The following is an 11,400-nucleotide window of genomic DNA, read 5'->3' as shown; positions in this document are numbered from 1 at the left end:
GCTTCATCTTGGGGGCCATTATCCCTTATATTTGAGTAGGGCACTGACTGACATTTACAGAGTAGTTTTTCATAACAATAATCTAAGAATCAGGGTTGACCTGGAAGGAACAATGTTAGAGGTGGAGAAGAGAATAAAGAGGTTCTTGTAGTGTGAGGTGATGAGAACCTTAACGAAGATGGTAAGACTGAGAAGGGGTGGTGGTAAATGGATGCAGGGAATGTTCAAGAGGAAGAATCATTAGGACTTGATGGTCTGACCAAGTGTAGGGGGAAAATGGAGATAATCCATACAACAGATGCTCATTAAGTACCTGTGTTTCATCAGTTGATTTCACTTGTCATGGTTCTTAAACTTGACCTTGTATCAGAATCCCTTGGTGGGCTTATTAAAACTAATTCCTGGGTCTAACTTCTGAGTTTCTGATTCAGTAGGTCTGTGATGGGAACTGCAACTTTGCATTTCTAACAAATAATGCTACTGCTATGAGTACCCAACTTGGAGAACCATGAGACTATGGAATTTGTCATATCTTTTGTAGCAAACAGGCCATTAGGATCTTTATTCTTTTCAACAAATGGTGCTGGAATAACTAGTTAGCCACATGCAAAAAAAAAATGAAATTAGACCTTTGATTCACACCATATAAAAATTTACTCAAAATAGATCAAAGGCCTATTTGGAAGAGGTAAAAGTATAAATCTCTTAGAAGAAAACTATATAAATCTTCATGACTTTGGATTTGGCAAACCATCAAAAGCACAAGCAACCAAAGAAAAAAAATAGATAAACTTAATCAAAATTAAAAATTTTTGTGCTTCAAAAGACTCTATCAAGAATATAGAAAGACAACCTGTAGAATGAGAGATCATTTTTGCAAATTATGTGTTAAGAAATTGTATCTAGAATATATAAAGAACTCATAACAACTCAATAATAAATGGACCAATCATCCAATTTGAAAATTTAAAAAAAAGGATCTCAATAGACATTTGTCCAAAGAAGATACACAAATGACCACTAAGCCCATAGAAAGATGCTCAATATCATTAGTTATCAGGGAAATGCAAATCAAAATGACAACAAGATACCATGTCACACCTACTAGGATGGCTAGAATAAAAAAGTAAGACAATGACGAATGTTAGAAAGGATAGGGAGAAACTAGGACACTTATACGCTACTGATGGGAATGTAAAATGGTGCAGCCACTTGGAAAACAGTCTAGTAGTTTCTTAAATAGTTTAACCTAAAGTAACCATATGACACAGCAATTCTGTTCCTATGTATGTACTCAACAGAAGTAAAAACATATATCCACACAAAAATGTGAACACCAGTGTGTATAACAGCATTTTCATAATAATGAAAAGGTATAAATAATCCAAATGTTCAGCAACTTATCAATGGATAAACAAAATTTAGTATATCAATATAACAGAATATTATTTGGCTATGAAAAGGAAAGAAGTACTGATACATGCTACTGCATGAATGAGCCTTCAAAACATAATGCTAAGTGAGAGAAGTCAATCAGAAAAGACCGCATATTATATGGCTCTATTTATATAAAATGCCCAGAATAAGCAAATCTACAGAGACATAAAGTAGATTAGTGGTTGCTTAGGGTTGAGGGAAATGAAGGGACAGCTGGGCATTAATTAACGGGTTTCTTTCTGAGGTGATGAAAATGTTCTAAAATTGACCATTGTGATGGCTGTACAACTTTGTGAATATAGTAAATACCATTGAATTGTACATTTTAAATGGGTGAACTATATAGTATGTGAATTATATCTCAATAAATCTGTCTTTCTTAAAGAATATTAACAAGAAGCCCATAGGAAAAAAAATGAAGAGAAGAAAAAGCTTTCTGGGCAGAGGTAATAACATAAAGAGAGGTACATGGGAAAGAAATATTATATGTGAAGTAGACCATAAGCAGTTTAATCAATTCATCACTATTTAACACTGTTGCAGGCACTGTTCTAGGCCCTGGGATATGCAGTGAACTAAACTAACAAAAATCTATTCTCATGGAGCTTACAATCTAATAGAGGAAATATATTAAATAAAATGCCTAGTTAAAGCATATAGTATATTAGAAGAAGCTAAGTGCTATTAACAAAAAAAAATGAAACAGATAAGAAGGATCAAAGACATTGTATTGGGGGTTGCAATTTTATAAGAGTAGCTTCACTGCAGAAGCAGCTTTTGAGTAAAAGACCTAAAGAAAGGAAGGGATTTGTGTGCATCTGGGGAAATAACTTTTCAGACAGATGGCACAGTAAATGCAAATGCTGGTGCTGGAGTGTACCTATTATCATGTAGGGAGATAATCATAAGGACTTTGAATTTACTCTGAGTGAGGTGGGAAACCACTGGAGGGCTTTGTGGCTGTAACAGTATTTAGCCACTGTATTGAAAAGACACTGAATCAGGAGTAAGTGCAGGGAGTAATTGCAATAGCAGCAAGAACAGTTAGGAGATTATAGCAATAATCCAGAAAAGTGAAAAAGGTTGTTTGGACCAAGATTCATTGCAGTGGAGGTGGTAAGAAGTGATCAAAATTTGGATATACAGTTGATCCTTAAACAATAAAAGGGTTAGGGGATGCTAACTCTCATGCAATTGAAAGCAGAGTATAGTCTATGGCCATGCCACCTTGAACAAGCCCGATCCTGTCTGATCTCAAAAGCTAAGCAGGGTCAGGCCTGGTTAGTACTTGGGTGGGAGACCACCTAGGAAGACCAGGTGCTGTAGGTGTAAAAAAAAAATAAAATAAAACAAGGGATTGTAAGCTGACAAGGTCCCTGCAATCTCTGAGGTCAACCAAGGATTGCCTCACCGGAAAAAAAAAATCAAGTATAAGTTTTGCCTCCCCCCAAACCTAAATTGTCCCTTGGTAACTATGGGGGATTGGTTTCAGAACACTTTCTTGGATATCCAAATCCATGCACGTTCAAGTCCCCTGTATAAAATGGCATAGATTAATGCATACAGTCAGCTCTCTGCATCCACGGAATCTGAACCACAGATCGAAAACAGTACAGGTATTTATTGAAAAAAATTATATATAAGTGGACTCACGCAGTTCAAACCCAAGGCAAAGGGGAATTATGAAAGTAAGACCTTCAGTTTCTCCATATGGATCTGATACACTATGAAACAGAAGACTCAAGGATGACTTCAAGGCTTGACTTGAGCAGCTGGAATTGCTATTTACTGAGATTTTTAGGCCTGTAAGAGGAGCATGGGCTGCTGCTGCTGCTGCTGTTGCTGTTGCTCCTCCTCACCCCCCTTCTCCTCCTCCTACTCTTCCTCCCCATCCTCCTTATTTTTCTTCTATTTCTTTTGAGGAGAAGTGGATACTGAGGTTCAGTGTTGGACATGTTAAATCTGAGATGTTTGAATACATACGTATAGAACTATAAAGTAAGTATGGATCTAGAGCTGAGGGGAGTGCTCTGGACTAGACATGTAAATTTGGGAGTCTGCAGTATAAGATGATGTTTAAAGCCATGAGACTAGATGCAAATTTACTAAAACCATGATGAGTTTAGTTATACTTAAACATAAAGGATGTGGAAGGTAGGAGATGTACTTGGAAGGTAATCAGGGATAAGATTCCAGAATACCTTATATTCTGTGCGTAAAAGTTTGCTCTTTATCTTGATAGGGAGTTGCTGAAATCAGCAGAAAGATGTAATCAAACTTGCTTCAAACAGACTTGCTTCATGACACTGGTGGAAGTTTGAAGGAATGATTCGAGACCTATGGACCATTTAGGAGGCTATTACAAAGTTTAGAAAAGAGATGTTACACAAACGTTTCTCAAATCTCTCTGTGCACTTGAGCAAACATATGACTGGACAGTTTTAAGAAACACTAAGGAGGTAGAATTGGCAGGACTTAGTAATTGTTTGATTGTGTGAACCTAGGATGAAGGAAGAATTGACGATAATACCCAAAGTTCTATTTTCTGATGGATGGTAGCACCATTTACTGTGATAGAAAGCAGAAGAGGTAAAGTTCCGGAGATTAAAAAAAAACAATGATATGCTAAATATTGAAAATAGTAAGTTTGAAATGCTATTAGGATCAGCCAAGTCCCTTGGATTGCAAAGTGATCCTTTAAGTTAATTTTGTTTATCTTGTCCATACGGGAAGAGTATTCACTTAGCTGATGAACAAAAGTGATGTGGTCAGCTTGAAAATTAAACTTCTCTGTGTAAAATTATTGTTTCGACTTTTAGGAACTGGTTCACCTTTCCACCCTCACCTCCAAACTTCTAATCCCTCAGCTTTACAGGTGACAAAAAAATTGAATTCCAGATCATTCAAAGATGAAGGTCAAACTAAGACTTAATTCCTTGAGCCATGGTGATCTCCTTAAGGTGCCCACTTTGAGGAGCAGCAACTCAGCCTTTCTCCCACTGACATTGTCATAGCGAAATGTGTGTTATATATTCTTTTTTTTTTAAATCCAGGAAATGTATTTTATTTTGATTGCTATAACAACATTGAAAATAAAAAAAGTGTGTGTGATTCAAATTTAATATTTTGCTGACATCCAGTGCCAGAACTCTGTATATTCTGCTAGCTGCTCCGAATTGAAAAATATATATATTTATACATTGCCATAAGTATGAGACACATAATGATTTATTTTAGCAAACAATATTATCAGTCTTTACATTAATTTTTCACACAATTTTTCACATTTATATATCAGGCTTTTAAAGCATTCAGATACCAGTCTTTTTACATGACTGAGAATTCAACTTTAATGCAATTTCTTTCTAGCCTTAATTTCGATTATCCGCTGGGGGAATTCTTGAGAACATATGGAGGCCCCTGTAGGTCAGAATTTCACTTTATTTCTCATGGATCAATAATATTAATGTATAAAGTAATAACAAATGTTGGAGAGAATGCAGAGAAAAAGGAACCCTTAAACACTGCTGGTAGGACTACAAATTGGTACAGCCACTATGGAAAACAGTATGGAGCTTCCTCAAAAAACTAAGAATTGATCTACCATATGATCCAGCAATACCTCTACTGGGTATTTACTCACATCTACTGATGTTCATAGTGCCTTTATTCACGGTAACCAGGACATGGAAGCAACTGAAGTGTCCTATGATAGATGATTGTGTAAAGAAGCTGTGGTACATACATACAATGAAATATTACTCTGCCATAAGAAGAGATGAAATACTGCCATTTGCAACAATATAAGTGGACTTTTTAGATAATTGTGCTAAGTGAAATAAGCCAGACAGAAAAGAAATCGAAAATCACATGATATTACATATATGTGGGATATAAGCCTAAAAGCAACAAATGAACAGGACAAACAAACAGAGACTCATGGACATGGACAATGGACTAATGGTTATCAGAGGGGAGGGGGGAAGTAGATGGGGTAAAAAGGGTCAAATATGTGGTGACAGAAATAAATCTAACTATGGGATGTGAACACACAATGTAAATATATATATATATACACACACACACACACACGCACACATATATATATGTGTGTGTGTATATATATATATATTTACATGTATATATATGTATATATATATATCATGGTATACATGTATATTCATATATGTACCATATCTTATTTATCCATGCATCTGTCAATACATAGGTAATTTTCATGTCTCGGTTATTATGAATAATGCTGCAATGAAGATGCAGATATCTGTTCAAGGTAGTGATTTCATTTCCTTTGGATATAAACCCAGAAGAGGGATTGCTGGGTCAGATGGTAGTTTCATTTTTAAATTCTTGAGGAACCTTCATACTGTTTTCCATAGTGGCTGTGCCAAAGTACATTCCCACCAACAGTACTCAAAGGTTTCCTTTTCTCCACATCCTCACTAACACTTATTTCTTGTCTTTTTGGTAATAGTCAAAGAATGACTTCTTATGATATGTAATAATTTTGAAAAAACAGACATTATTTGAATAAATATCTTTAAAAACAGGGTTTGAACTATTGTGTTGTAACTGAGTCACATAAGCAGCAGAAGCATTCAAAAGAATTACGTTTGTGTTTGAAAGCTACAGAGGCAAAGCCAAAAAAATTTTTCAATGTAAGATTTGTAAAAATGAATGTACCAGTTTTCTGTTTGAATCTGCTTCTGTTAACTGTGTGATCTTAGGTAAGTTACTTAACTACCCCGAGTCTCAGTTTCTTTATCTCTAAACTAGAGATGAAGACAATAGTACTTGCTTTGGGTGCTGTGAGGATCGAAGTGTTCTACAAAATTTCTGGCACATAGCAAATGCCTAATAAACCATAACTATTTATAAAACAGTATTAAAAATAATTATGTTTATCCCCTGCCTTTTCCCATTGAGTTGAATATGGTCCCAGTAGCAAGAGAAGGAGGCTCCTCGTTGTAAATGTTTCAGGGCAGTTTTTGAAGGTAATTGTGACAACCTCAGCATCAGCAGCATGTGCCACAGACCCAAGGTCAATGGCTCCTGGCAAGTCACGGAGGCATGTTCTCAGAGCAAATATTAAATCACTAGGAACAACAAGACTTGCCCAAAGTTAGACAAATAGGAGAATGAAATCCAAATTATTTAACACTGTCTCACTACCCATTCACTGTTCTATACTCCTGAGAAACAGAACTAATTCTGTGAAACAAGGTGGTTAATATAGCGTAGGCTCTGGAGTCAGACTGACTTGAGCTCTGGAGTCAGTTTGACTTGAGTCAGACTGAAGCTCTGCCACTGAGAAGCTGTGCTACTTTATACAAGTTACTTAACTTCTCTGAGTCTTAATCCCATCATTTAAAATTGGAAATAATAATAATAGCACTTAACAGTTAAGGTTATTACAAGAATACAATGAAATTATGTGTGTAAATCACCTCGTACAATGCCTGCCATATAGTCTGTAACAATGAATCATCATTATATTCGCCACATCAAATATAGCATTGCTGTTTGAACTAGCCTGGTAGATTCAACCTGAAATAATCTGATAAGCATTTCTTCCAGCTTTCTAAAGTTCAAACTTGATCATAATCACCATCTGTTAAACGGCTACCATACGCCAGGCATTTAGGTACTTTCTCCTGACCTTTGCAACACCAAAATAAGTTAGATGTTATTTTTCTCTTAAAGGGAGGCTCAGAAAAGGTTAAGTAACTTGATCCAGGTCATACAAGCAGCACAGACAATATTTGGACTTGGGCCTGGATGCTGAATCCCCTACTTTTTCTCAGTGCACTACTGTCCTACCTTTGCAAAGTCACCTTCCATGACCTCCTACAGTCTTCAGGGAAAAGGTCAAGCTACTCAGCTTACTACACAAGATTTTATCTGGCTCTAGCCCCTACTAACCCTTCTAACCTCCTTGCCTACTGTCCAATCAAATAAACTTCCTCCATAAAACCTTCTCTGTTGCCCTTCCTGAGTCTCTCAGAGCACCCTGGCCATATCTTTATCATGGCATTTGCCACACTATAATGTAAATATTGATTTAATTGCCTGTATTTCTCAAAAATCCATGAACTCCTTCGGGCACTGTGTCTTATCCATCTTTCTATTCCCACTATCTAGCAAAGTGCTTAGCCTAGAGTAGAAGTTCAATCAATGTGTGTTGAATGAATGAATGAGTTGATAAATTTATGAGTATTAATCAGGGAAGATCCAAATATATAGTCCTACCACTTTTGATAATGATATGCTTAAAGGGTGGTCCCTGGACCAGCAGTAGCAATATCATCTGGGAACTTAGACATGTAAATTATCAGCTCTACCCCAGAATTAGGGGTGGGGCCTGGCCATCTGTATTTCAACAACACCTCCAAGCGGTTGTTCAGAAGCAAGTAAACTTAAGAGTATGGTTGTACAACAGATTAAACTTGCCAATAAACATGCAAAAATGAACAAAAAAGGTTATAGTTAGTATTAATACTAATTCCTTAAATTTATTTGATACTTAATAGGTTACAAAATGCTTTCCTATTATCTTTGAAATTAAAGATGAAATGGAGAGGGAAAATGATTAAGGAGTTCTTATCTGTTTTAGGTACACTCTAGTAGCCCACTGAGTTCCGAGGAACTAACTTTCTCAGTTGTCATATCTGGAAAATAAAAGTTTTATGTCTCTATAGGAATGTTTGTCTGGCCCAGGCTTGTGGTAGGCAGACCTTGCCATGAAATTCCAATGTTTGAATGAAGATTCCAGATGGGCAATATTGAATGAGATTAAATGTTACTTGAGGTTGTAGGAAAGCTAAAGCTATGGAGAAGAAGGCATACTCAGGCTGTGAGGGACGCATGAATATTTTTAATGCTAAATGCAGGCGTGATGTCTCAGTAAGTAAAAAAAAAAGTAGCTTACAAAAGCTATATGACACCATTCTTGATTTTAAAAATATTTTTTACTCTCAGAGAAAAATTTTGTAAAAAGCACTAAAATATAATGGTGATTTTCTTTGGGTAGTGGGATTATAGCTTTTTAAAAAAATTGCAAGGAACATTTTTTAATAATAAGACAAAAACAATAAAGATATAAAGTTGGTTCTATATACCTGGGGAGACTGACATACAGAACCAATAACTGGTGAAGTTGGAGGCAGGATTTGGAATCTTAGAGTCTGAAAGGAGCTAGAAAGAACCCAGGACAACCAGCTATCAAGGGGCCTCCTAAAACCCTGTTGAAGATTTCTGTAGGCAAAGAAAGAAGATAGCTTTCTGTTAACTTGAAGGCAGCAAAAGAGAAAGGAAGCACTGGGAAGAAAATAACAGGGCTTGTCCCCACCCCCACCCCCACAAGAACCTGGAAGGTAAGAGGGCTCACTTGGAGGGTGGAAGTGAGTGGAAAGTATCCGGAATAATTAGTAGCTCCAGGGCTCGAAACTGAAGGACGCGCAAACTGGAAGGGTGGGATAAGTGAACAAGTGATGACTGAAGCAAACTGTTCAACACTTTAAATTTGTGGCAAACTCATTGCATAAAACGAGATTATGTACCTGCAACATCTGTATTCTGAATATAATTTATACCCTAAGATGTCTTCACAGTAGAGTAAAATCTGCTGTGTTCTTGAATATAATTGCCTGAGCAATTACTTTGGAGTGGAGGTTGATACAGAATTAAAGCAAAAGTTCTGAATCTCAAGGGCATACTCTCTAAAAAAGTCCCCCCTGCCCCCGCACACAAACACAATCTTTGAGCCTTGGGAGTAGAAAGTTATTATTTGAGCGGTTTACATTTATTAAGGAATTAGTGTTTGGATGGCTGTGTGATTTGAATAAATTGTCTCATTATTTTGCAAAAGAACCCTATAAGTTAGATACAGCTATTGTGCCCAACTTTACAAATGGGAGAATGGAGAACTAGCTGGTAAAGGGCAATGTTAGGACTTTCTGGCTTTGAAGCCCAAATTTCTTTTATAACACTATCCCGAATTTGATAGTCCTGAAAACACCCTAAAGTGAGTAACAGTAGCTATAAAATATTAAAATTAGAAATCCCTAGGTTGAGGGTATAAAGAAACAGTTCCAGTCATACTATGTTGGTAGGAATGTGAATTGTTGATCTTTCTGAAGGACAATTTGGCAATATTTACCAGAAGAATTTTAAATGCAAGTACTAGTTTCATTTATTGAGCTACTGGAAATTCACCTGAAAATTAGCTGACAAAAAAAAAAAAATATATATATATATATATATATATATATATATATAATATTCAGTGTAAAGAACTAGAAGTAACCAGTGTCCTTCACTTGAGAACTGGTTAACTCAATCATGGTTCACCCATTAAAAAATGTGAAGTAGATCTATATGTTCTGTAATGGGTAAATCACCAAGATGTAGTAAGTGAAAAAAAATGCAAGGTAAAGAATGGTGTATATACTTGAGATTACTTTTGAAGTAGTTAAAAAATATACATAGAAGATATATTGATAGATATACTAGAAGAGGATGGGGGAGGGAGTTGTTTAAATTGGGCAGACCTGTGCACTGACCCCTATACAGTCAGGATATTATTTTTTTGAGAAAGCAATGATCAACAACTTTCTTTCATTTCTGCTTTAAAAATATTGTAAAATTATATTTATTCCCTTTCCCCCAATAATTCCTGATTGTTTAAAAATTAAAATGCTATGAAGAAATAAAAGTCCTTTCATAATACCCCTCACTGATAATTAATGACTGTTTCAGATTTTAATGGCTGCATAACTATATATTGCGCACACATACATAAATTACATAAATGAGAGCAACTATATATTTGTTAAGAATCTTTCTTTATTTCAACCTTATATCATGGCCATCTTTTCATATCAGCACTTCCGAATCTACTTTTCTCTTTAGTAACTGCATAATATCCCATTTTGTGAGTGTACATACACACATTTTTTATCATCTATTAAAGGACATTTGAATTACTTCCAATTGTTTACTTTTTTAAATACTGCTGTAACAAATCCTCTTCCTAAGAAAGTTTAGGAGGATCTTTGGACTGAGTGGGAGGTGTATCAACCCTGTAGTTGCTGAGAGTAACCCAACGGAACTCTATGCTGAGGGGAGGAGTATGTTTCACTATGTGGAGAAACAAAAAACTCCCAAACATTTTGACCCACACATTCATAACTATTAGAGTTGCCAACGGGTGGAATAACATCAAGAAGAAGAGCTCCCTGTTTTGACAGTTTAATAACAGTGCAGAGACTTGCTACTATGCTCAACACTGATTGCTGGATCAGAAGAGGAATTTCCACTCAGTTACAAACAGGGCTGGTGCAGGGCTATGGGTTCCACCAGACAGTCTGGAGACAGTCAGGGAGATGGTCACCAGAGCTCCAAATCAGGTAACAAGAGCATATGTGGAAGGATCAGTGAGTGACCTATGGGGAGCCTCATAACTCATAGACCAAATCTCTTCCAGCAGAGGGCAGTGCCTTAGATATCAGGCAGGACTGGGGTGAACTGGGGTGAGCTGGAGCCAGAGCTGGGGACTTTTCTGGACAGATTGCACCAACCCTAGGCCAAGGAGAAATTGAACTAAGCTGTCCTTTGGATACTGTAAGTGACATTGGGGAATACTTAGGGAGATACACAATGGGACTTCACACTACTATGATTTACCTGTTTTCTAATCAGTATCTAATAATTTGGGTTTGACTATCTTTTCATATAGTCTGGTCATTAGGGCTTGCAGATAAGGAATTTGGACTCAGTTTAACTTGACTGGCTACCAAATCTCTCAGGTTTCTGGATGTGAGTGAGCTTGAATCAAAGAGGGAGTGATGTGCCTAAAATAAAACCTAGCTTTCTGGGACTGTGACCTGGCTCAAAGTTTACAAATAGAAAGTTAGCTAAGAGAAAGATATGTAAGAACTAACAATT

General features: G+C 36.4%; 1 pseudogene; it reads left to right on the top strand.

The window, feature by feature from the left end:
* The first annotated feature begins 2,647 nt into the window (after positions 1–2,647).
* LOC118608389 lies at positions 2,648–2,766 on the top strand (annotated as a pseudogene).
* The last annotated feature ends 8,634 nt before the right edge of the window (positions 2,767–11,400 follow it).

Source organism: Rousettus aegyptiacus, unplaced genomic scaffold (genome assembly GCF_014176215.1).
Source record: "Rousettus aegyptiacus isolate mRouAeg1 unplaced genomic scaffold, mRouAeg1.p scaffold_m13_p_9, whole genome shotgun sequence".
Classification (NCBI taxonomy): Eukaryota; Metazoa; Chordata; class Mammalia; order Chiroptera; family Pteropodidae; genus Rousettus; species Rousettus aegyptiacus.
The sequence above is the reverse complement of the archived record's forward strand: the minus strand, read 5'-3'. Positions and strand labels throughout refer to the sequence as shown.